This window comes from Prosopis cineraria, unplaced genomic scaffold, assembly GCF_029017545.1.
Source record: "Prosopis cineraria cultivar Desert tree isolate PC_DT_omini unplaced genomic scaffold, ASM2901754v1 PC4, whole genome shotgun sequence".
NCBI lineage: Eukaryota > Viridiplantae > Streptophyta > Magnoliopsida > Fabales > Fabaceae > Prosopis > Prosopis cineraria.
Window position 1 is genome coordinate 20,867,177 of NW_026555335.1, and position 22,381 is coordinate 20,889,557.

A 22,381-nucleotide genomic window follows, 5' to 3' on the forward strand; every position below is an offset into this window, starting at 1 on the left:
AATTTGTTAGTAGGTAACATCCTTCAAAATATCTCAAGCTTGGAGAAGCCTTTGGCATATTTTCTAGGTCAGGACAATATTGCAGTTTTTTTGAATGAGGAAAGGAGTCTATTGCAATATCAATTAGAATTTTGGTATGATTGTGAGGAATCTCTATGGGCTCAAAAATCTCATTTTCAATGGCAATTAGAAGAAGATAGAAATACTAATTGGTCAATAGGAGGAAAAGTAATTGGATTATTTTGAGGATTCAGAACTCAAATGGCTCTCTATTCATTCTCTAGAAGAAATTATGTGTGAAGCTAAAAGTTATTTCTCAGAGGTTTATATTTAGAATCAGGACCTTGATTTTGTCAAAATGGAAGAAACTCTTGATCACATTAATTTGCCAACTTTATCAAATTTGCAAAGATCCCTTTTGCTCAAGCCTATTGATGATCTGGAAATTAATGCAGCGGTTTTGCAAATGAAAGCTGATAGTTCCCGTGGTCTTGATGGGTATCATGCAAAATTTTTCCATACGTATTGGCATTTGTTGGGAAGTGATATCAGGGCAATGATTAACCAAATGTTTCAAAGAGGATACATCCTCAAGGAGCTCAATAGAACTTTTATCATATTGATTCCTGAATGTAACCATCCTAATACGTTTAAGGACTTTCCTCCAACGGGCCTTTGCAATGTGCTTTATAAACTTTTTGCCAAAATCCTTTGCAATAGACTCAAATCTATTTTGGATGCTTCTATCATCCCTAATCAAAATGCTTTTCTTAAAGATCGTTTATCATCTAATAATATCATCCTTGCTTCTGAATGCATGTGAAAAATTCATAAGTCCAAGATATCTAAAGCTTATTTGCTTGAGAAAGTGTTACATAATATGTGTTTTCCATTTCACTAGATTTAGATTATTATGCAGTGTATTAGCACGGTGTCTTATCAAGTAATTATTAATGGATCACCTTCTGAAGTTTTTTTTTTTTTTTTTTTTTACCAAAACAAGGTGTTAGACAGGGTAATCCTTTATCTTCTTACCTATTTTTATTACGTGCTAATATTCTATCTCAGATGATTAATCAAGCAGCATAAAATTATGGATGGTGGCAAAGGAATATAGATTTTTGGGAATAATATTCCAATCACATATCTTATGTATGTTAATGATACTCTTCTACTTTGTAGGGCCTCAAATCAAGATTGTCGAATTATGAAGGCCATTTTGCATCATTACAGTATCAGTTTTGGTTGATGTATAAATTTCAATAAATATTTGGTTGCTTTCAGCCCTTAAGTTCCTCATTCCCTCAAGCGTTTGTTTTCTCAACTTTTGGGTGTTAAATTTAAATCTCACTTAGGTAAGTATTTGGGTATTTATATTGATGGAAGAGACAGTTGTCATTTGCATTTTAAGAACATTTGGGACAAATTTAATAATTGCATCTGTTCTTAGAAATCTCATTTTCCATCTTAAGCAGGGAGATTGACTTTGATTCAAAGTACCCTTTCCTCTGTAGAATTAGGCTGGCACCCAAGAGGAGGGGTGAATTGAGTATTCCTAAAATTTTCCTACAAAAATTTTTCAACTAAAAGGATGATGAAAAATTTAGAATAATTTATGCAGAAATTTGTAAGAAATGAGTTTCTAAATGAAAAGAAGAGTAGACATAGATGATTTATCCTAGTTCATCCTACCACTCGCCTTAATGATAAATCTTATTATTTACATTATTTTTATTCCCTTGATTCTTTGTTTTTGACACTTGTTGTGGGTTTTTTTAACATTTTGAGCATCATTTGAATTTATTAGACTTAATTTGTAATTTTGGGAATCTTCGGAATAAAATGGTAAATAATGATACTTGTTGAAAAATTAATTTGATGGATAAAATTAACTTGTGCTGTACATAATTGGGCATGTGAATGTGATTTTTGATTTCCAGGCATAAATAGAAATTAAAGAGAAGCCCAAGGGCAACCTTTTCAATTCCTAATTTTCCATCTTCTTTCTTTTTCTTATTTTTATTTCCTACTTGCATCAGCATACATCATGTATACATATAATTTAGTCTTATTTTGATTTATTAATTCTCTCCTTTGTTACATTTATTTTTTTAGCATTTAAATAATTTTTTATAAATATTTTATCATACTTACATGCATCTTTAGACACACATATACTCACACCACTTTAGGACACTTGCATAATAACTCATTTTTTTGTTACTTTTGGCTTTACCAAACATGTCCTTAGCATTTTCACTCATTGTGCAGATTTGAAAAAGGCGGAATTCAACATTTTTTCATATAGCACTTCTATGGATTCATAGTGTCATCTTCATTTTTTTCCGTTCAAGCATCGCTCTCTCTCTCTTAATTTTTCAGCAACTTCTCTCCATCATTTTTCAACATCCAACTGTCCAAATAATAATCAGACTTCACCATTGTCTTCCTCCTCAATCCACATCAAAACCTTATTAATCTTCCTTAGTTTGCTGAAGGTTTTGGTATTCAAAATTTCTCCCTACAAAGCTGGCATCGAAGTGTTCTTCAAGCTATTTGATAGAGTTTTGAAGCTCAAATTCATGCATGGCTAAGCTTCTTCCATGCCTTGCAAACAGACGCACCTATGAGCTCTACTTTAATGAGAATTTTATTCTCCTTTGACCTCTCTAATTCATGAATTGGGACTAAAATTATTGAGATGTTGATGCTATGTCTTTGAATTCATGAATGTATGATTGATGTTGACATACTCGAGGTGTTTAAGATTAATTTTATAGAAAGATAGAGTCTGAAAGTGTACCTGTAAGTTGTAGCATCCTGACTTTTAATTTCTTTATTTTCTAAGCTTAACTAAGGATAATTAAGTAGGTTGATGTGGTGTGTGGTCAGAGGAGAATAATAAGTGTTTTTAGTTGGAATTTCAGGTATAATTTAGGTCCAAAGTGAAATTGGATCACTTGGGGATGAAAAAGTAGATAAAAACAAGCTAAAAAGCCTCTATGCCACATGCCACGGCATGTGTGCAGTGCCATGAAATAAGAATTGCCTTCTTTGTACCACATGTCGTGGCATGTAAGGACAGGTGTTGTGGTGCTCGGTGCGAACTTTACATAATTTAGACAAGAACTGATGTGAAACACATCAAGGAAAGGAGAGGGAAACGGAAGAGACGTACCAAGCTCTGTTAGGGCATGATCTATGGGAGGATTTGAGAAGGTTTGGAGCTCTAAATCATCAAAAGTTTGAGGTAACCGAGGAAAACCTTATTTTGGGTAGTGATATGTTAATTGATTGTAAATTGACTTATAAATGTGAATGTTCTATGCATGGGTTGATTTCAATGTGAAAGCATGTGTTAGTTTCAATGAGTGTATGAAAATTGAAGGTGTATAATACTATTGTGGTTTGAAATGCAAATACCAGATCAAGATGTTTTTGAAATATGAATATGCATATGTCTTTAGAAAGATGAATGTGATGATATGCTGTAAATGATTAGTGAGTGATTGATTTGATAAAGATAAACAATTGTGATTGAAAAATGGGTATATGTGATATAAGTGAAAGATAAGAAATGATGTGCACTTATATATACAATTTTTCAATTATGTTCATTATATAACCTTAGAGTACATGACTTCATAACTCAAGCCAGTCTAGGCTCTCTTCCCTTAGCCTGATCACTTCTCAATCCTATAAATATGTAACCACGAGGGTGAGATAAAAATTTTAGTAACAGAATAACTCTCTCCTATTGACTATCACATGCAACAATATGAAAGTAAACATAGTATACCATTAAAAATTCATAAAATAGTATTTACACCATATCACATTTCATTTTTCACTTTTCATCAATCCCAAAGGATTCTGTGGTACCTCAAGATATTTCATCATATGATAAAATACTAGCATGATCTCTACCAACCAAACCTCCAAATTATCCCGACATGAAACCATAGGCTTATCTCAACCATGGACACTCTCATTAGTCTTGAGCTCACCTGCAGTGGTAGAATCACCTAGCCAAAGATATTCTAATGCACAATATAGACTATGGTTTTCAGCCAATGCATATAATGGGGTGTCGTTGACTCCCACCTGTATCATAAAAATACTAAGGAATCTCTCATCTCTAACACAGTACCTTAATAAGCACTCAGTAGATCTTCTCTAACATAGTACCTTTCAAGGCACTAAGGAGAATTGTTTCCAACACCACACCCTAATAGGGTACTAAGGAAACCTTGCATATGGTCTTTATCATTCCTTATATTCAGGTGAACTCCCACCACTTAGATCATGCTTTCTCAAACCATTTAAGGTTCCCTTTTCACAATTTACTTTTTCTTATACATAACACATATATACATAGCACTTCACATTATAAAACAAAATTTCAATGCTCATCTTGACCAAAAGTCATTTTACACACACAATCACTCAATGCTATAAGACATGCTCAATTCAAAACCAATCCATGCATTACATAGCATACTAACATACAGTTACAATAAATAGTTAAACAAAGGAAATTATTTGGTTACCTCAACCCTTCTGTCACTAGAAAGGTTACCTATGGATTTCACTATCACACAAGCTTATCTCAAGCTTCCTTTCTCTACTCACGTGTCCAATATGCCAATTTGAACACATTTGGTACATTTTAGTCATTCGGTCTATTTTGACCAAAAACTCATTTTAACTATTTAGGGTTATATTCATCCGTAAACTCCTTTTCATTTATCCATTTTAAGTTCATGACTATCCAATTACTATTTTACACCACCTCAACCAGTCTTGTTTCACTCAAATCAGATTTTGCCCTATCTCTCTCTAAAGGCCAAAATTGAGTCTTTGAATTCCAAGCTCTACTATTCAGCTCTAAACCAGTCATAAAGCTCTAATTTAACTTTCAAGCAACTTTTTATTACTATTGGGCAAGAATCAAACCCCTCAAATAACATCGATTCAATTTTCCTATAACTCATTTCCAAAGAAATTTGTGTAAAATGAAAGGTAAGAGTTATACGTAGCTTACCTGGCAAGTTACCGATCCGAATCACCTTCCACCACTCCAAAATGACTTAACCTAGCTCCTTAGCCCTTCTCCTCTCTCTATTATGTGTGTTTCTCAAATTCTCTTCTCTAAAATTTTTTGAAATTCATGACTTATGAAGTGAATTTTTGGTCTATGCGTCGCGGCGCATGCAGCTTAAGCTGCGGCGTGTGGCACAGTGAGATTTATTCTCACCACATACACTTGCTTCGACCTGAAATGGACTCCTATTACCTATATCTGTTCATACAACACACAAACAAGTCAAAATACCAATTAGTTTACTGAATCTCTAATCCCACTTTAATTTTCACCTCACCTTTGATTAACCTCTAAACTTAAGATTAAGAAATTTAGGATGTTACAAAATTAATTAGAAATAATTCATCATTTTCCAAATAAAATAATTTCTGAAATTTTGATATGTGTGTTTTAAGTTGCAAAAAGTGATTTAATTTTAATTATTTTCTCAATTTTTTGAATTTTTAGAATAAAGAAAGGAAAGAGTTTAAAATTATTTTTCTTTTATATTTTATGATTGAAAATTTTAACTGCTATACCTACAGAGCCTTATTAACTTTTACGGTAATGCAGTTGTTCTAAATATCTGTGGAGATTCCACAATCTTATAGGATAAAACAATTTAGCAATTTAATTTATTTACTTAAATTTTTAAATATTAATAATGTCATTATTTTTTTAGTACATTAATACATATATACATTTTTTTAAAAGACTTTTAATCATTATAACTGTAAAGTCTTATTAACTTTTACAGTAATATGATTATCCTTAATATCTGCGGAGATTCAAAATCCTCACACAATAGAAGATTAAATTATATATATATATATATATATTTAATATATTTTAATGTGTAATTGTACAATTTATATTTTTAAATATAGAAATCTTAATCGCTATATTTGCCAAGTCTTATTGACTTTCACAATAAGATGATTATTCTAGAGGTCTATAGACATTCAAAAATATCATATGACCAAAAGATTTAATTCATTAATTCAATTAATTAATTCTATTATTAAAAAAATTATAATTTTATTTACAAAATTTATTTATTTGTTTATTATATAAATTGAGAATCACAAAATCTACGAGAAATTATTATTCTACACGATGATGCACTTAATTTAAATATCTATGAAGATTCTTAAAATCTCATATAAGACATAAATATTTTATTGATTTAAATAAAAAAAAGTTAATTTTAATCGTGGGCCATTGGAACCCATATTAATATATAAGTTTATATATATAAATTATATTTCCATACCTGTAAAATCTTATTGACTTACATGGCATGAAATCACTTTAATTGTCTACGCAAATCCTTAAAATCTCATGTGACAAATAAATCAAAGGCCACAGAGGTTAATATTATGATCAAACCATACCTAAAACAATCAGCATGAAATTAACAAGTTTACATGATTAATAAGCAAGCACAATGATAAATTTTCAAATACCAAGAAACTAATAATTCAATTGAATTGTATTCTTTGATCACTAAGAGGTATAGGATCATATCTAGTCTCATATGTAGTTGGATAGTAATCCATGAAAACTTGGAATAAAAATGTGATTCGAACTCATAACCTTTAGTTGATGCTTTAAAACTTGAGAACATACTCTTATATTTCTTAATGTATCATCAAACACCTAAATTTGGGTAGCTTTCATAATGCAAGCAGTAAGATCATGAAATCATAATTTTGAAGAACTAGATTGTTAATTCATCTTTAAGCATTTAAATGGATTTAAACATGCATTAATTACCAAGTCAGAACAAACACTCACTCAATACCTGCCTATATTAAAAAAATTAAACCAAATTTCACCCACGCCTTTTACAACATATATGCACACAAAAGTTATCACAACCATAATCGCATTAGCAATTCTTCAAGCAAAGTATTTTAACCAAACCTGTGTTAATGTAGGCTTGACGTATTTTTTAAGAGTGAAGTCAAGACCCCACCCATAAACCAGGTCATTTTGAATCAAATGCCACACACCGCGCCATGCATCTCGTGAAAATACAGGAGCCATAATCTTAACAAAGGCTATATAAGGAGGCAGATAAGGGTTTATGTACCATCATAGTTCCTCCTCTATTACTCTGTGAAGTTCACGATCACCTATCCTTTTTTTCTCATCGGGTTTAAGTGCTTCTCTTTATTGAAATGCCTAAGTCCTAAGTCTTCATACTATGCAAATATTTAGTTATAGGGTGCCACAATATCTGGATGCAGAACTCTCCCATACTCTCAGTCTCTTCATCTTCTTTTCTCTCCTTTGCATTTCATTCTCATTCTCTTGTCCTTATCTAGGCTTCTTGTGCTCTATTTCTCATGCTCTTTCCTTCCTCCTGCCTTCTCCATCTCTGCTTCTTGTGTTCTTTCCTTCCTCCTGCCTTCTCCATCTCTACTTCTCATTTTTTTAGTTCTGTCTCTCTTTTTTTCATGCTCTGTTTTTCCCTTTTTTTTGCTCTGTCACTCTTGTCTCCTTCTCATCCCTCATTCTCTCTTAGACTATTTCTTTGTGCTCTGTTTTCTTCTTTCGGTCTCTCCATCTCTGTGCTCATGTATCTCTCACTCGCTCTTCCTCTCTTTCCTTCTCGTCTATCATCTGTGCTGTGTTTTTATGCTCTGCTTTTCTTTTTTCTGTCATGTCTCTCTCCTCCTTTCTTCTGCATGCATCTCTTACTCCTTTTCTATGCATGCATGCATGCTATGTTTTTACTATCGTGTGTTTGCTCTACGTCTACTTCACGTGTGTGTGCTCTGCTATTGTGTCTACTCTTCTTCTACTGTGTGCCCTTTACCTTGTGTCTACCCAAAAGCAACTTAAGGGCTGGGTGAAATTGTCGATCTTTTCAATGTTTCATCCGTCCAATTATATATATGTATATATATTAATGCTTTTTCCTTCTTCTTCTTCTTCTTTTTCTTTGTTAATGCTTAATGCCTTTCTCTCTCTCTCTCTCTCTTTAATGCTTTCTTCTCTTTTTTTTTATTTTTCATATTATGTTAATCATAATTTTGGAAATCAGATTAAGAGAGAAAAATTTGAGTTTGAATTAAGCAAGAATACCTTTTTTATGTTAGATTATTTTTTTTTGAAAATATAATCCTAAAAATGATTAAATTTTATTTTTGTATTTTTATATTTTTTTGGTTGAATTCATTATTATTTTTTATTAAATTTAACAAATGTCCAGACAAAATACAGTGTTCACACCATCATATTGTCAAAGTCAAAGGACATCAGTGAAAGGAGTATTCCTTTTTAGGACTCATGCAAGGATGAAGTAGGGATATTTCCATTTGCTTCCCAATTATGGTTCTTAAGCATATACGATATGAATCACATGCTATGGTATTACTCTTATCTCACTAGAGCATATGTTATTTTGATTTTATCATTGCCATCGTAGAGACTTATGTTTAGACACATACAATATCTAACCTAAATTCTTCTACTCATCTCACATGACATCAACTTTGAAGAATTTGTTCTTTAGCTATATGTATCATAGATGTGGCAATCCATGATTTGATCTATATATACAAATCTCATCTCAATTCCTTATTTTAAGTTGAGGCAACATATAGTTTGTGTTTCTTCCTTAGCATACGAGCACTCTTGCTGCTTGCTAGTGAACATAGATATCTCATCTTTGTATGCTCATATTGGGCGTCAAAAGCGGTTGTTCATGTGTGATGTGCACTAGTTGCTTAAGCACTCAAATTGAACTAAGAAGCACCTTAATGTGCATAGGGAGCAACCTAGGTCGAATCTCTCATGGAGTTCATTAAAAATTAACACCTTGGTTATTTAAATCTACTAAGAATGGAAATAATTTCATTGGGTTTGATTGATTAGGAATTAAAGAAACAAAGATTAAATGAAAACTATTTTTTTATAATTTTCAAGATTTTGGAAAGATTTAAAAAATGGTTGAAATGTGTGATTAAAATGAAAATTAATGGTCTTCCTAGGCACATGAACTCCCTCTCTTATCCTTGCTCTAACTAATTAACTTTCTCTTAGCTCCAATTGGTTTTAAAGTCATCCTAATAACCTCTAGAAATTTAGCACTCTTAGATTCTTTAGACTAGCTAGTACCATAAATTAACCCTTAGTACTAATTATGCTTAAAAATGGCCAATTGATTATGAAGTTAATTATCAATTCCAGCTCTTGCCTTAACCAAATGAGACCTCAAATTTATTAAGAAAATGATTAGGTAACCCCAAGTATGCTTAATGCATAACTATGACTCACAAGTTCATAAAAGACAACTAGAAATTAACTGCAATAAGGGATTGAATGAAATAAGATATGGACAACACCAAAATCACTATGTCAGTACCTCAATTGGCAAATGAACAACATAATAACCTCATATAATACTCAACCAAGTATCACAAAGTTTAATTCCAACAACCACTATCATTATAATGTCACAAGTATCAAAATTCAATGAACTAAACAAGAAGTAAAAGATAAGAGAAATCCAAGAGCTCAAAGGGATACTACCCATGTATCATAGGAAGAGAAAACAAGCCTAGCCATGCCTCGTTAACATTCCCATAGCATCTCCTTGTTGAGCAACTTTAAAAACCACCATGGATGAAGATCTTAAGATTTGGCCAAGATGGAGATGGAGTGGATGATGGATTTATTTAGTGGGTTTTGGTGAAAAGTGTTAGGAGAGTATTTTTGTGTATTTGAATGGTGAAATGGAGGGGTATAAGGTGGAGAATTAGTGGAAAGGTTCTAGGGTTCATGGGTGTTTTTAAGAGAAAAGATTAAGATGAATGGAGGTGGAAGATGAGTAAAAAATATGAATGAATTGCCTATTGATGGGGAGCATGACATTCTGAAAATTTTAGGGTATTTGAGGCTCATTTAGATCAATCTAATGGCTAGGAATGATGCCTACCAAGTGCCTTAAAGTGATGTGAGCCTTTTGTGCATCTAAGGGTCCTTTTACATGATGTTTCATGTATGGTCATGAATTTTAGGAATAAATTATTTAAATGGTAATAAATGAAAATGAAACCCATCTAATAATCTGAAAATGGATGGAGAAATTTGAAAATAACATGATGGAGATGATGAAAAAATACATACAAAAAATAAGGTAAAAGGGAATTAATTTTGGAAGATAGAATTGCTATGATTACTTTTGCTTTCTTGAGATTTCATCAACCATTTGTGAGCTTTTGATCATCAAAATATCTCATCCAAGGGCTCTAATTTCGTGCAAGGGTCTACCATCATCATCTAAGAGCTTCCTATGGCCTAAAACACATAATGAACTCATTAAATAGCAAGTTGTGCACAAATGATTCTGTCTTATGAATTTATCTAACTTAGGTGTAAATTTTAAAAATGTGGTGAAGTGAATTAAAGTGATTAAATGGAAGACTAGGATTTTAATTTAGTTATGAGAATTTTTCTAGGAGTTCTTGGTTACAAGAACTAAACCAAATATCACTGTTTTGAAAACCGGACCGGACCGGCCGGTCGGACCGGTCGGATCGTCGATCAGTCTGGTTTTCGGTCTGGTTTAAAGAAAAAAAGCATTTTAAAAGTTGATTCGGGTTGAGCTGTTTTGAACCGGCGGTTGGACCGGGAACCGGCGGTCGGACCGAGAACCGGATCCGGTTTTCAAGAACCGAACTGTTCAAAAAAAAACTTTTTTTTTTATTTTTTATCAAATTTTTTTAAAAAAATGACTAATTTTTTTAATCATTTAATATTATATTGTATCATATAGTTTGTTAAGTCGTGATAAACTTAAAATATTTAAGTTTTTTAAGTTAAATAGCAATTTCATATGTATTTCTTATATTTAAATTTTTATATACATATATAATTTTTTTTAATTTAATTATTACGTCACCGGTTGGACCATTAGTCCAACCGATTGAATCATGTGAGCCGTGAACCGCTGACTTTTTCGGTTCAATATCCGGTCCGGTTCTGAAAACATTGCCTAATATACTTCTAAAGTTCATAGAAAATATAACTAAAGTACAAAAGTCTGTACTTTAAAGGATGTTTTAATAAATAACTTACAATCTAAGTTGAGTTAACTAAATTAAACTTATAGGATTAATGAAAAACTAAAAATTAGCAAATGATGAATTTTTCTATTTTTCAGAAATTATTTTCAAAAATTATAGTTTTGCCCCTAAACTTTTAGAAATTTGCATTTTGCCCTAAAAGTTCTAGAAATTGAAAAAGTAGGCCAAATGATCTTAAACGATTCTAATATGCTCAAAATATCCCTAAAAAGTGTCAAAAGCTAGGAAAATTAATATGAAAATGATATGAACAAATTATAATTATTAGTGTAAGAGAGCCAACTTTCTCTACCTGTATGACATACTAAATATTGTATACCTGTATGACAAAATAATTTTTAGAAAAATGCTACTTTATGTATGATATTTCATTTCCTACATATACCAAGGGACTCAACACATTTTATGAACACTTCCTTGGATATAATCTTTATAAGAGGATTTGTTATCACATACTGTGCAAGAATTAGTTATACAAATACAACTATCTATGCTATATAATCTCATATAAAATTATACTTTGCATTCACATTATCAATCTTGTTATGATACTTGAAGTTTGGCTCTTGCATAGCAAAGGTTGTAGTGTTGTTACACACATTCATACTAGATTTGAATCCTCATTTACAAATCTGAACTGTTCTATAGAACTAGCCTCTTGTACCATTATAATACATGCTATAAACTAAATTTATTTAACAACATAATGCCTTCAAATATCTCAATATCTTTTTCAGCTTTTTAGTATTTCTCATTATGGTTGGACTAATAACACTTTCACGTCTTACTACAAAATGAATAACTAAACTTATGTGTGTTATTGTGTACAATACCAATAACAATTGTATAGGGGACTTTTTCCACTTTTTGCTTCTATTTCTTTCTCTTACTTGTACAAAACATGATTTCTCATTCTCTTTTAGAGTAACTATGAATGATTCATCTTTCATATGAAAATGTTTCATTAAAACATTCTCTGTATTACTCTCAAAGCTCCCACTTACATCAACATTTGTAGGGATTATTAAGGTCTTTATCTCATTTTGTATAGCATTATTATGTGTCTCTTAAAGATATACAGTGTGGCCAATTTTATCCCACGTAGATAGTTCATTCTTTAAGCATTGTAGTGTAACATCCCAAAAATTTTAAGACTCAAATTTATCTTTAAAAAATAAAATAAAATATCTATAATTAAATTAAAATTTAAAATAATTTGATAGAGGTCCAGAGTTTGAATTTTTCTCAGTAAAAGTTTAGTTTTATTTGATTTTTAACTATAAAAAAAATTACTAAAGTTGACCCGAGCTTTTGTGCTATAATAAAAGATGTTGGACCCTTTCTTGTAATTTTTCCCAAGGCATTAGATCAGCATTTTAAAGAGCCAAATGAATGCAGAAAATAGAAATGAAAACGCAAAGGAAAGAAAGGAAACGCACAAGAGGGAAAAAGGAAGAAGAGAAGAGAAAGAGAGGGAGTTAGGCTTGGATCTAGGAGGCTTTGTGACCGTTGCGAGCTCGGTTACATGATAGGTAAACTTTCTACTTCAATCCTCTTCCCTTCCGCTTGATTTTCTTCAATTTTTGGAAGAGGAAGTTTCAGGATTTTGATCCTAAAGGCTTTATTCTTGTAAGCTTCTGTTTCTTTGGATCCTAGGGAGGATGTTTTGAGTTTCTATATAGTGATCTAATGTTTTGAGTGGATAATTGAATGAAAAGAGGTGTTTTTGGCATAAATTAAACCCTGAGAGATTGGGTTTTGCTCCTCAATGGTTTAAGCTTATTGATCTAGTTATAATTTTGCTATTTGAGCCCAATAAGATTTAAATTAAGGTTTGGTTTTCATTATAAGGGCTAATGGTGAAAGTTGGTGACACTAAATGAAGGTTTTTAATTGATTAAAAGTTATATAAATTGAAAATTAGCCTAGTGATGGCTAATAAATGATTTTGGTGGTTAGGTGATACTATGTGAATGGTTGGTTTAATATATAGACCATTATGATGAATTATGACTCATTGACCCAAGTTGTGTGGTATGAGTTATAATCTTCATTAATGCTATTTGTCATGATAAGTGATGTGGATCACTTATATGTTGTAAGGATTGTTGGTGGAATTTGTTCGGAAGTTAAGGAATAAACTGAGTCCTATTTTGTACAAGAAGAACCCTTTTGGTACTAAAAGGTTGAGGTAACAGGGGAATTTATATTTCTTATTACTTTGTTTTAGCTATTTTTGAATAAATATTACTAGCTATCATGCATTATATGTTTTAAAAGATTAAATGTGCTTTATAAGGGGTTACGGTGTGCTACTTTGATTATAGTACAAATATATTTTCTAATTGTTTAACAACAATGTTTTTATGGAAACGAGATTTGTTTACATGTATTTTAATCATAAGGAATAGAAGTTGCACTTAAGGAAGTGTATCTAAGTAAGGTGCCTTAGATAGGCTAAGAAACCGTTTAAGGGAGATTTATAAATGTTATACTACCTTAGAGTATTGAAGTGGTCAATACTCAAGAAAGGTAGACACAAATAAAAGGCATGATCTCGGTGGGAGTTCACCAATGAAAGGCTGTGGACTTTTGATATTCTATGGCACACTGCTAGTACTCAGTGTTGCCTTAGGTATTGTGGGCTCAGTGCACTAAAGCGATTAGTGTATTGAGTGTTCCACACCTCTTAGTGGGGGAGGGAATCTGACATATGAAGTGTGAGGTTGAGTGCCTAGGCTAAGGTAGTCCTCACATGGAGAATAAGTTAGGCTGGCTCTGGAAAGGAGTTAGCTTTGACTGCTTAGGATTCACGTCGAAGGGGATAGGCGGTTCGTAGATTAGATCATGCCTTAGATTATCTTTTGTGCCTATGAAGGTACAAGTAGGTATAAGGTTTACTTGTGAGTTAAAGAGTGCCAGGGGGCATTCTGTTGGTCATGAAAGGCCATACCGGCCTACGTCATACATTCATGCATTTTAAATGGCTAAATTATCTACTATGTTGAATTTATTATTTGTTTATTCGATGATGGCTTACTTTGTAATAATCAATGTAGATTTCTCTGTTATTGAGATTGTGGTTGTCTCACCCCTTTCCTTTCAATATTCTAGGTCCAGGCGAAGGAACCAGTGGAGAATGGGGAAAGGAGCAGAGCTAGGGGTTGTTTGTGTATTGTAAAGAACTACAATTCCTTTCTTTTGAGCAAATATATTGTAATGTATTTAGGATTAGGGTGCCAGTAGGATATATTTATGTATGTGTGCGTGAGTATGTGTGAATTTTATGGCTTGTGTATGAATTTTTTATCTGCTTGTAGACTTGTGGCTAGGAAACTTGGCTATGGTATGTGGTTTTGATGGATTTATTTAGTAGATCAATTTTTCACTACAAGTAAATATTTATTTTGGTATATATATGATTCTACAAGCAAATGTAAAATGGTTGCATTGCAAATGGTGTGTTATGGGCAAACATATACCTTGGATAGAGAGAGTGGGTGTGTAGGCCCCACAGAGATCTCTGAGTCAAGTGAAAATATTTAGCGTATGTATTCATATGTGTATATGATATTTGAAATAGTTTTTGGCCATTCTTGTGTGATTTGTGCATTTTAGGGGGTTAGAGTCCATTTTGGAAAATGGCACCCGAGTGGTCAAATTTTGGTATAAAGAGTTTTTCTACCATTTAAATGTTCTATCAGATGTTTTTAGTCCTATTTGACATGTCCAAGGTGTTCCCACAAGTTTGTGACCATTAGGATGAAATTTGGACAATTTTGAAAATGGTTTTTACTAAAAACCTGCACTTTTACATTCGGGTGTCCCAATCTTAATCCGACCGTTAGATTTCTCTAAAATTTGGGTCACAAGTAAAACCTTTTATAAGCTTTGTGTGGGCTTTAGAACCACATCAATTGGATATCAAATGGAGAAACAACACACTCCGGAATTTGATCCGGAGGAGCTATCAGTGCTGTCATGATAGCAAAAGTGCTGTCATGACAGCAATAATTGATAATGTTGTAACATACATAAAATTTAATTTGTCTATTAGATCTTTTCAAAATTTGGTATGTTAATAGTACTATTTAAAAGTAACATGCAGGCTTTGAAATCGCTTCGATCGGAGGTTGGATGATGAAATGGTGCACCCCAGAAGTTAGTTCGAAGGTGCTGTCATGACAGCAAAAATTACAAATCTTTTAACATGTCTAATTTTTAATCCAACCGTTGGATCTTTTTAAAATTTTATACACTTATAGTACCCTTTGAATGTCGAGCTTTAAAATCACTTCAATCAGAGGTCGAACGATGGAATAACACCTCCTAAAAGTTGGCCTAGGAGGGCTGTCATGACAGCAATTTAATGCTGTCATAACCGCATCTTTTTATTTCACTTTTGTCTAGCTTGCTTCTGTGCGCTATAGGTAGAACCTATAATTTTTTTTTGGTTTTAAATGATTTATGTTTTAATTTGGTTAGAGGATCAACTCCTTAACCACGTTTAGTTTATTTGAATTATGTGATTTTTGGATAACACTCAAGGCAAGTGTTACATGTAGTGTCTCACAATTCAAATTCAATCACAATCCCAATTTGTTCTCACTTATGAAAATTTTGATTGCTCAAAGTATCTAATGAAGACATATTCTTTCCCTTATGGACTTTTTTTTTTCATGTTTGTGAGAATTAGCATGGATATATGCAACCAACCCCCATGCTCTAAGGATATTTAAATTAGGTTTGCATTCTGTCCATAACTTATAGGGTGGGGTTGTGACTAACTTTGAGGGAACATGATTTTGTCTGATGACAACTATTAGTTAAGTATCTTTAAGATGAAATTTGTTGACTTTTTTATGCCAATATCAACTTAACCATGTCTTACAATATTTTATTTCAGCAACTCTACTTTGTTGTAAAGTGCTTGGGATATTTAACCACTTAATTATCCCATTTTTTATATAGTTAGTTCAATTTATTAAACAAATATTCACGACCTCAATTTATTAGTAATAAGTCAATAAATTTTACTATTCATTTAATTATGTATTGTTGGATAAGGAGGTGTAATGAAAGATTAAGTTTTTAAAATCCCTATCTTGATATGTACCAAACAAACTCGTTTAAGTCAAGGTGGAAAGAAGAGTTAGCTTTTTTAATTTTTGGACTTCACACGCATTCTCTTCAAAAATTTAAATCTTAAGAGCTGACAACATAGATCTACTCCCTCTATCGATATTCTCATGAATAGATCTCTACTTGAACAGTATACTAGTGCTTGAAATGTTCGTCTCTTGTCTTAAACGTCAAACTCCTTTTTTTTCTCTAAGGTATTTCGTGGCTCTCAAAGTATTTGGCCATCAAGACTTTTCTAACTATCTCTCTGGAAGCACGTCCCCTTATCTATCATTTATATAGATTAGGGTTTTAGTCTTCCTTTAATGAGCCAACAAAATTTAATTAAATTTATCTCATAAATTCAAATTACAAAACTGATATGATATTCTCTCATATTATGTAAGTTAATAAATTTAATCTATCACATAAAATTTAATTTAAAACTAACAGTATAATATAATATAATTTCATATATACATATTATATATATGTATATACAAAACTACAAACATATATATTTTTTGAATATATATATATATATAATATTATATTTTGAATTTTATACATCGTCTACACACACACACATATATATATATTAGATATATAAACACACACACATGAATATATATTTTGAAAATATATACATATAAATATTTATCAAATAAATATTCAAATATATATATATAATTCATTCACCCTAGATAAAGCATTACATTTATTGACTCTAGACACATTCTAAATTTATTAAACTTGGACAGTACAGCTTGAGTTCAGCTATTCTTGTGTGCGACCCTGTAGACCCACATTAAGTTGGTAATAGGCTAATTACACTAATAACCTACAAGTCACAAGTGGCCTTTAACAAGACATTGTAACTACCTGATTTATATGGGGATTAATGATTTGATATAACCTACTATGTAGTCGTATCACATTCCTTTTGTCATGTGATATTTCGGTCAAGTGTGAGACATGGAATAGTTTTTCTCCTTTACCTTACCATTTTTTTCTCGATCTCTGAGTGGATTGACTATAACAATGAAAAAATCCTTTCCATTATAATATGGCCATATTTTTTTTGTTCTTATTGAGGAGGGCCCAATAATATCTCTCAATTAAGGTGAGAGACAAATTCTATCTTACCCACACATATTTCTTTACATGAATATTACTAAACTCAATCATAATCTTTATGATGACTCGATTAAAGGTAACTTTTGACTAGGTCAAAGTTCAATGGTCATCATGTAAGAATCCATGATGATCTCAAGTTAAAGGGCTTAGTGATATGGTTACATATAAGATAAGCTTATAACTTGTAACATATAGCTTTCTCATAATAGGTCGGTCTAGCACCTTGTACCCTTTCAAGTGCCTATGACTTAGATGTATATCTCTATAATTAATCAAAGTCACACTTATCTTGTTTCATTTATGATCCCTCATAAATGACCAACCATAGACATTTAGAATAATCACTATAGTTTGTCCAAGGATATAGTTATCATAGTGAACATGCAATTAATATGATAACAAAAGAAAAAATTCATTACATAATAATGTTTATTGTATAATGATTGGCCGTAAGATATAATTTTCAACATGTAACTTACTTAGATACTATCTAAAGCACTTAAAAGCTTCATATTTATGAAATAAAATATGCACGACTATATTATGAATAATTATCAATAAATTACCAACTTTATGTCCCTTACATTCATAACACCACATAAATTAAAATAGAAGAATTGTAATGGATGCTTTATTTTAGTTCCCTTATCTAAAAGGTTTTATCATTTCTTTATCAGTTAGATAATTCTCACACAAGGACACTTTGTTATTAGAAATTGAGCCTAGCATTCTTATTTTGCCAATTTTACTCATTCTTTTCTAATTTATATGTCCTAGTCTTAGCATGTCTATTGCTCAATATTAAAGTTAAAACAATCATAAAAGTGATTGTTACTAATAATATCCAAATAACTTCTTTGAAAGAAAAATTTGACAAAAAACAAAAAAAAAATTGTTCATTTTATTATGTTTGAAACTTTATCATAAAAGTTTATGATAAACCCATTATATAGAAATTTAAAAACAATATTCTATTGGTATTCTGGTGCCTAAAAGACACTATAAAGGGTTTTGGTCTTTTCCACCATGTAAAGCAAATTCCTTGATTATGCATTGTTGCCAATATAAAGCCACTTACTTTTAATTCAACAACCGAAGGTACTTTGTGAGGGATCCTTAGTCCCTATCATTTCTTCTTGTGGAGCTTGAGTTTGCAATTCAAGAAGAACAAATAGGTTCTATTAGAAAAGTAGAGTACTTGTTACATCTGAAATATGCATATTAACTGAATTTACTAGTATCTTATCTTGTTTATTTCACACAAGACAATCCCTTGTGAAGTGGCTCATTTTCTGGTAGGTATTCTTAAGTCAACTTTCATCCCACCTTTCTTGCCCTTCTTCTTGAATGAGCCATCCTTCTTACCTTTTTAGGAATTAGGTCGGGTGCTAGAAGGACCCACTACCTCAGTTAGAAATGCCCTTTCAGAGGATTTATAAGCCCTAAGGTATTCATTTTTAAGCTCCAGATGTTTTGCTACATCGTCAAAAGTGACAATGTTCTTATTATGGATCAAATCTACTTTCATGTACTCTTAACTAGAAGGGAGTGATCTTACAATAGCTTGAACATAAAGTTTGATAAATTACCCCAGACTTTATTTACACTTACTACACATCACAACACAAATGTAATATAAGCCCTTTATTTGTTTCAAAACATGGGATCCCGACTTTGTTTAAAAAAAACATCAAATGTACGACCAATGTTTGATAAAAAAGGGCTTACATGAAGCGTAGACACCATACTCGTAAAAAGAAATCAATATGTTGTCCAAGAACATGATAACAAATTGATCTAAAAAAGGATGAAATATGCAATTCATATAATCCATAAAAACTGCAGGCATACTCGTCAACCTGAGCAGCATTACCTGGAACTCAAAATGCCCATATTGAGTACGAAACACTATCTTAGCCATATCATCAGTATTCACCCTCAATTAGTGATATCCAGACCATAAATTGATCTTAGAAAACATAGAGGTTGCTACCATTTGATCCAATAAATCATTGATCCTCAAAAGTAGATATTTATTCTTCACAGTTACCTTATTCAGTTGTTTATAGTTTATAAACAACTAAAGGTTGTTATCCTTCTTGTTTACAAATAAGACTAGCGAACCTTAAGGCGACACACAAGGGCATATAATGCCCTTCTCTAGCAACTCCTTAAGTTGCTTCTTGAGTTTTATAATTTAGAAGGATCCATATGATATAGAGCTTTTGAAATTGGCTTAGTATTAACACTAAATCAATTGAGAAGTCCACTTCTCGATCCAATGGTAAACCTAAGATCTCATCTGCAAACACCTTTAGAAACTTATTCACTACTCGGATCTTGTCTACACTACCATTATTATTGCCTTGCATTGAAAAGAAGACCATATAAGATTGACAACCCTCAGAAACCAATTTCTCTTCCTACACAACTAAAAGAAATCTAGACTAACCAAAGGTCACTAAAGGAATTCCTATAGGAATCATATAAACTGGCAACAACACCATTTTCCTGGCACAATCCAAGGTAGTGTTATTAACTGTCAACTTGTCCATCCTAACAATTACATCCAATCCTTACACAAGAATTAGGATTAGATCCACCATAGAAGTTTAGCCCTTAAAACATAATTCTACTACCATGCACACTTTAATAGTCTTATTAGTGATCTAGATAGCGTAGACACTTTGACAATATAAGGAAGCTCATGTATAGACAAACACAATTTCTCTACATACTCATGCGACACAAATGAATGAGTGCCACTGGAATCAACTAAGGCCTCAATTTCTTGTCCTTGGATAGAGATTTTACATGTGATTAGATTCGATGCCATCTGAGTCTCCTCATAAGAAACTATATAAACTTGGCCTAGTATAGTTGGTCTTTACTTAAAAACTCCTCTTCTATTCCTCGAACAAACCTTCATAAAGTGGCCTATATCACCATATATGTAACACGCCCAGCACTCCTTATATAATTTCTTCGACAAATAGCACACATAGGTGAATGTGTAGTGTTCACATGAGATGTTAGTGTAGCAGCCATCTAAATCAATCGCTATAGAGACATAAAACTCCTAGCCCCACCAGTCCTCTTGCTCTGATCAACCCTACCTTGGGAGTATGGTCCAGTATGGTCCTCTGAAAAACATGCTCCTACTTGAAGATTCAAAACCATTGGCACCAAAACTGTTCCTCTTTCTCTCTTTTTCTTAAGCTCTACTCTCGACCTTATCTTGTAGCAATATATAGTCAGTTGTACATTCCTTCATAAGTAGTATCACCTAGCGAGGCTATTTGTCTTCAGTACCCTGGGCACATCATGTCCAGCAATATTTTTGCCTTCTACTTATTATTATCCTAGTCATATAGATAAGTCACAAACTTGGAGAGCTAATTAAATTTCTCTATAAAAGCCTCCTCATCCAGATCAGCCTACTGGAAGGCATAAAACTCAACTTCTTTCTTATCTCTTAAAGCTACAGGAAAATGATAGTCGAAGAAATTATTCTTGAATTACTCCTAACATAGCTAATTACCATCAAAAGATCTTATAAAATTCCACCAATACTTGGAATCTTCTATTAATTGCATTGTCACCAATATAACCTTCTATTCTGAAGAACACAAGGTGACTTCAAATATTGTCTCCATTCTCTCAATCTAGTTCTCTAAATCACCCTCCTTCATACTCTCATTAAAAGTTGGCAAACTCAAGCATGAGAATTTTCTCCAAACTTAGTCTATAGGAATTCCTTAATATTCCCTACTAATCACTAGCCTACTCCCTAACGCATGGGAGGTTGTTGGCCTACTCAACTATGCTTTAATATGCTGCTTTAGCCCTATTGTCACCTTGAGGCCTACTTTAGCCTCTAGCCTTACCTCTTGCTCTAGCCTTAATTCTTTATGATCCCTATTTTCAATCTCATGGCTAGTTAGATTTTACTGAATGTCCAGCATTACCTCCAATAATTGTGCAAACACTGGGTCATTCCCCTAAGGTTTCTCCAACGGCACCTTCAAAACTTGAACCTCTTGTCCCTGAGCATGTCATTAGTTCTGATGACATCTCCTCATAGTCACTTTAGCACTACATGTCTCTTCCCCCACTGAAGGAAAGAAAGTAGATAAGAAAAAAACAAGTGATGAGAAACTGAAAAAGGGGTAATAAATGTATAAAATTTGCCAAATTGTAAGGATGTAATGCACAAACTAGGGTAAAACCTAAGTAGATAATACCAAACTATAAAATCACATAAATCACCTTAGACTTTACTTACACTTACCACACGTCATAACAAAAATATAATATAAGCCCTTAATTTGTTTGAAAGCATAGAATCCTAACTTTGTTTAAAACAAACACATTAAACATACAATCAATGTTTGATAAAAAGGGCTTACACGAAACGGAGACACCATACCCAAAAAAGAAATCAAAATAATCATTTTTCTTCAAAACATGCCATATGCCACTGCATATGATATAAAGCCATATAGTTCAACACTGTTTCATATGTCACAGCACATGCACTAGTATTTGTTGTCACAACATCATTCTAATATGAATTTCCATTACACACCATTTTTATATATGATGTCTGATCGGAGTTATTTAAATATCCATACAAAGCTAAAGTCGGGTAATAAGGATCGGGCTTAGAGGCCCTATTTAAATAAGTGTTCGAGCTTTGAAAATAATTTCTTTAAAGTAACCAGGCTTAAGTGCCTGGCCCTAATAAGCCTTGTAAAAAAGAGCTCGGGCATGGGTGGCCCTTCAAGCCCTATTATATTATTATTAAGTTTTTTCTTTAGTAGAACATGCATTTGAAACCAAGGACTTGCTCACTCAAAGCCCTGATCTTACATGCATTATATTATTATTAATTTTAATTTATTCTAAAATTCATTTAATATAATTTAATAAATATCAATGT